Source organism: Calidris pugnax, unplaced genomic scaffold (assembly GCF_001431845.1).
Source record: "Calidris pugnax isolate Ruff unplaced genomic scaffold, ASM143184v1 scaffold25, whole genome shotgun sequence".
Taxonomy (NCBI): Eukaryota; Metazoa; Chordata; class Aves; order Charadriiformes; family Scolopacidae; genus Calidris; species Calidris pugnax.
Genome location: NW_015090805.1, coordinates 3164400 through 3170399, shown reverse-complemented (window position 1 = coordinate 3170399; position 6000 = coordinate 3164400). Strand labels below are relative to the sequence as shown.

The 6000-nt window shown below is 38.7% G+C and overlaps 1 protein-coding gene across 2 annotated transcripts in view; it reads left to right on the top strand.

Annotated features, from left to right (window-relative positions):
* The first annotated feature begins 25 nt into the window (after positions 1-25).
* Positions 26-6000, top strand: part of PKNOX1 (PBX/knotted 1 homeobox 1) — a 47339-nt gene continuing 41364 nt past the window's right edge. For both annotated transcript variants that reach the window (XM_014938093.1, XM_014938091.1), the window contains exon 1: positions 26-4976. The gene's annotated coding sequence lies outside the window, so the exon portion shown is untranslated. The remainder of the gene's footprint in view (positions 4977-6000) is intronic.

Below are 6000 nucleotides of genomic sequence, written 5' to 3'. Positions count from 1 at the left end.
GCTCGGGCTCTCTGGGGTCCTTCTCGCCGACCTGCCAGACCCGGCCCAAGCCAGCCCGCCGAGCCCTCGCCTGTGGCGGGGATCAAGCCGCCGCGGCAGCTGCCTCCTTCTTCTCTCCGCACCTGCCCCGGCCTGGCCGGGCGCGGCCCCCAGAGAGGGGGGGAGGAAAGGGGTTGCCGACGGCAGTTGGCCGCTGCGGACGCCCGTAGTCCGCCGTGGGGGTGCCGGCCGGCGTGGGGGGGGTGACCCACCACACATACACAGCTCCCCCCTCCCCGACCTGCCCTCGGCCCTACTGCCGCTTCGGTGGCGGCCCGGCCCCCAGGAGAGCGGGGGCTGGCGTCCTCCCCGCCGTCTCCCCTCTTATTCATAGAAAGCAGATTATGTTAGCGGCTGGCACTTGGGGCAGTGTGCGCAGTTCTGGCGTGAAGTGGTTTCTGCCTTTCTTTTTTTTTTTAAAAATTTTTGATGTGACCTCATTGTCTCTTGGCTCGGTTGCGAGTAGAGGCTTCTTGACACCTAGACCGAGGCTTCCTGAGTGTTTACACAGCCGCAATTAGGAGCTGAAACTTGACGTTGCCCAGAGGCCCTGCTTATGATGTGTGTAAACAATAATAAATCAAGTGCTGGTTTTATCCTGAAATATTGCCTCAATTAGCCACATGTCCCGGGTCTCTGTGGAGTAGTCGATAGCTTTCCCTCATTCCCACAACGCCAGCTGTATGGCCCAGAGTGCACCAGTTAAAAATATAAGTAGTTAACATGTCTGTCTGATACTTCTACGTGTAACTTATCACTATCTTTTTTATTAAATATTTTCTGTTGTCCTAAATGGGAACATACCGTGTAATTTTAGAGACACAGTCACAGTATTTTTTCATTTTGTTAATCTGCTCCTGCGGTTTGTGACCCCTTTTTGTCAGTTTCATCCAAGTAAATGACTGGCATGGTTTTGGGAGGGAGAATGAGATTCTAGATCCGGTGTGATACCATTACAACCAAATTACTATGCTGTGCAACGAATTACTACTTTTTTTTTTTTTTTTTTTTTTTTTTTTTCCTTTGGTCTCACACATTTAAAAGCTGTTGAGGCAAGATTAATTTTTGTCCTTGCCCCTATTTGGGAAATGATGTGTGTATTCCATTAAAAAGGTCACAGGAATAGGGAGCGTGGACAATGTGTTCTGGTCCGTGGATGTTGGAAAACACTTGAGCCAGCATCCTATGGAGGCTAGCAGGAAGATGTAGATAATTTTCAGTGTATGCCAGGTGTCTCATCTAACTGTTTGATAAAATCATTAAAGAATTCTTTCTTAGTCTTTACAAAAATATACACGTACAGTCAGTTGATGGTACTGTTCATAATTTTGTTCTAGAGCCTGTGCTGCACAAGGTTTTACCAGTGTAGATTGTTTGATTAGGGTAATTGTAACAACTGTAGTTCAAGAAATTTATGTGCTTTTCTCTTCTCTGTACTCTGAATAGACTCACAGGTTGTTCCCTTTCCTCTATGGGATATAACTGTTTATGGTCTGCCTGTGCTATGGGGTTATATCTCTTTAGTTACATATGTGTAGGTAAAGTGATACAGCTTCTGCAGCTGGGTAAGCACTGAAGTCTTTTTTAAGAATGAGTCCTGGTTAGTCCCTGTCAGCTGTATGTACAAACTTCGTAAATTATACTGAACCAGGAAACAAATTGTTGTGATTGTATCAGGAGTCTTTCTATGCATTTCCAAACCTTGTCATTGGTAGAGTATCAAGCAGTAATGAGTGCATTTTCTAAATAAAACTGCAGAATTATCCTTTTCTGAGTTTATGTGTAGCACCATATATAATTATTACATTTAAGTTTTCAAAAACTTGTGAGTAAAAAAGCCCCAAACGTTTCACATTTATTCAGTCTGAAGAAACAGTTTCACGCTTCTTGGTATGTCATTGTTATTAATCTATCCAAAATAAATAATTCTGATTATTTTTTTTCAACATATGTTTTTTACTGTTGACTGCTATCACTTTACATATTTTTTGTCATCTTACGATTAAAGTATCTACAGGAAAACGTCAGTGTAGGTTTCACTGTATTTTCTTAATGTAAGCTTCAGTTAAATGCTGGAAGGCATAGCTCCATTTACTTCATTCACAGGGTAAAGATAGGTAGTGTAGAGGCTATTGTACTGCACTGAGACTTTGAAGACTGCTACTGTTTATTCTCATTGGTATCCTGAATAATTTTTGAGGCATCTATTTTTTTATTTTTTTTTAATCTATGCCTGGGTATCCTTGTCTGCATAAACTGAACACTAATACCTGTCTCCTATCTGAAGTGGGTCTTATTATCATGTAGTTAAAGTGCTTTACTGGACTGGAATTTATCTTGTTACTGTTTCCCGTGGGCTAATAGGAAGACTGGGAATTCTTCATATTTTGTGTAAGGGGTTTTATTTTGTATTTGGAAATTTCACTTTGGCATGTAACAAGTTAGTCTAATATTAAAGTAACCACAGCCTTGATTTGTAGTCTTTCTTAATCTAGACACGATTTTAAAGATTCACATTGTTTATTGAACATAAAAATAACATTTTGAAACTAAGTCCTTGCAGTCTTCCATCAGTGTAACTGAAAGGAGTTTAGAATTAAATTTAATTAGAATTAAATATATATATTTATTCTAAATACTTGTCTTAGGAAATGGATGTGTCTTCTAGAAGCTGTACTTCCTTTTTCAGAATTTTGATTTCCAACTGTATTTTTCTCATACCTTTCCCTGTATTGTAAATGCAGTGTTGTAATAAAGTCGTAATAATTCTGATTGCTACCACAGCAAGTTTAGAAGTGTTTAGAAGCAATTCAATTTCCTGGAAAAGAATAACTCTTTTGCTGTTATTAAGCACTGTACTAACAGCCAAGGGTGAATGATCCACAAAACCACTGCCGTGATAGTGGAACTGCGTGTTCTGATGGCTCTGTTAATGTCCTGAATGAAGAGAGATGTAGTCCAAATTGTATTGCAGAATATTATGTAGTGGTCTGGGAGCCAAATGTTACCTCCGCAAAACTGGCACACATGTGAAAGCTTACAATAAAGTAGATTAATATTTTTATTTTGGTGTAAGTAAGAGTGAATTAATTTTTTGTGTGTGTGAAATTTAAAATTCCACAAATGTTACTTCCCTCTTGCAGCAGCTGGTTGCTTCACTGTCACTTGTTAAAGTCTGTAGGTTTACAAATGATAAGTCTCTGGGGGGAGGTTATTTTACCACAGCTCAATGCTGTACAAACTGTAAAACAACTTAGTGCTCTTCTAAGCAAGAGGATTCCAAGAGCAAGAAAAAAAGCTGCTGATAGAGTTCTTTCCTTCACTTACTTGCTACCAGATGTTACCAAAGTATTATACCCAGATCATTGTAGGTCTCCCTAAGATAATTGTATGAAGTATTCCCGTTTTTTAGCAGGTTCTTCACTTTAAGACTGTTTCATGTTGTAAGTGTAGAACACGGGTATCATCAAATGGAACTAGGAGTGGGGTAGAAAATAAAATGACGACACCAAGAGTCTGAAATACCGGTCTTTGTTGTTCATGGAGCACTGGCGTGCTTTCATGAAGTTGGTAAAGGGCAGTAACTGGGTTCCCCTGACAGCGGCATGGGGATACCAAGTCTTGTCTTACTGAAGGACAAAAAGGAAGTTGGTGTTAGAAGTGGAAATAAAACTTAGGTCTGCTTGTCATCACATGCTTGCTTATGGTCCTTCATATGAACATGCTTGTTTGTTTTTAATATAGCAACTACTCCAGGCCATGTTGTTCTCACTTTTTCTTCTACGTATATGTATAAAAGAGCTATTTGCTGTTAAACAGGAAGTCCATTTAAGTACTTAGACAGTTAAAAGGTGATTTTTGAAAATGGGAGCTATGTGGTTGTACTGTCCCTTAGCCTGCTATACCTATGGTCTGTAACTGTCATCTTCTATAGCTGACAGTACATTCAGGTAAAAAAGCAGAATATGGTAGCTTACTGCTGGTGTACTAAAAGAGGGATTCATTTTTTTTAAACCACCAATTCCAGTTTATATTTTATATGTGAGGCTTTTGAATGGCTTGTGCTTTTTTCTTGAGGACAGAGGAAGCTAGGAAATGTGGCTATACTTCACATCCTGCTTAGTTTTTTTCAAATTACATAGCAAACAAAAGAAAGGGAAAAGGATATTATAATACACACTACTGAGAAATAAAGTCCAAGTCTTTTATATTCAAAGAAAACAGAGGCAATTATGAAACAGAAATTGGAGCATTGTACATGTTTAACATACCTAGAGGATATGGGAATGAAAATGTGTGCCATGTTGTTAATTTTATAACTAAAGAACTTGAACTTACAGATCAGTCTATGATTGCTTAATTTACATGTGTTCTAGATGACTTATGCATGTTCTAGGCCATGATAGTAGCAATGCCAAGAGTAAGTTACCTGGTTTGGGGTTGGGTGTTTTTTTTTTGAGATGTTGTTTTCAGTAGCTTATTTCTTAGTCATACTGAAATTTGCCATGATGAATATGTTTGAGCAGGGTTATTCGGGAAACATTAATCTAAAATGACTCAGCATTTTGAAAATGACTTTTAAGAGAAAGTAAATGTGTTAATTTCAAGCGGGGGAGGGGGGAGTGCTTGTTTTGGCTTATTTAAGAGTGTATCAACACTTCAGTTCTGGAACTGAGTGTTGCAGAGGAGAAAGGAGAAGAGAGCATAAACATTCACATGGAGTGTATGGGTGTTCCTCGAGAAACTTCAACAAATCATAAGCGCTTGAAAACCTGGGTCATGCATGTTATTCAGCAAATATTTCTTAACTAAACTATCTGAATATTCCATGTAACACGAGTATCTTCCTGTCTGTTGGTCCTTGCATGTCACCTGACTGTGCTCATCATCTGGACCAAGTAGTTAAGCATGATGCATCCCACAGCAGTAGGTGCTGGGTAAGTTTAATCCTTAATAGTCTTTCTTCATCTGTGCTTCTCCCCCAACCCCAGAACACTTAGGCAGCAGCTTTACTCATGGAGCGATGAAGGCTGGTGTTCAGGGAGAGGTGAGGAACAGAGATTGAAGCTTGGTGGAAATGGAGTAGGCCCAGGAACCTGAAAAGAATGGTACTAGCAAAATCACAAATGGTCAGAGGTCGGGGAAAGGAGAGAGGGCAAGAGGTGAGAAAGATGACAAGCTGTATGTTGGTGTGAATGGGTAGTACAAGGCTGAAGAGCAGAAAAAACATGGATAGGAAAGTAAGGGAGTGTGAAGAGTGTTGGCAGCAGGAACAGTAGTGGCTGGAACACAATATGTCTTCCTTGGAAAAACTATTTGAACTGGTTGCTTCTGGTTCTCCAATACTAAAGAGTTGTGGACAAAGTGGAGCAGGAAATGAAGAATTTTTATTTAATCACCGTTTTGAAAAGAAAATGACAGTTCATTTTAGGGACTACGCTTAGCAGCAAGACAAAGTTGTTCATGTTCAACCAAAGGTTAGAGTCAAAAGAGGGAAAGGTCTGCAAAAGTTCCTGACCGATTAGAACTGGATTTGACAGAGTTGCAGGACCTTCAGTTTATATAGCTATTTTGAGTTAATGCTTGCTTCATTGACAGGCTCATTATTTCTGAAATCATAAAGGACATAAAAGTGAAATAACTGACAATAGAACATCTTCGTTTTGATCAAGTGTTTAAATGTGAAAAATATGTAGAGAGGATTTTCTTATGCATTCATCATCTTAAGTCCATTTTAACTGCAGTTATTAGTTAAATAAGACTGTTCATCCGTTAAGTTTACTTCAGTAGCATTAGGAATTAAGTCTTTCATAGAAAGAATCCTTAGAAACTTTTATTATAACAATAATATTTATAATTATAAATATTAATATATTGTTTACAATATAGTAAGATAGTTATTAAATATAAAATAATTATTCTATTTATTAGAAACTTTTGATATAACTTTATTATAAAAAT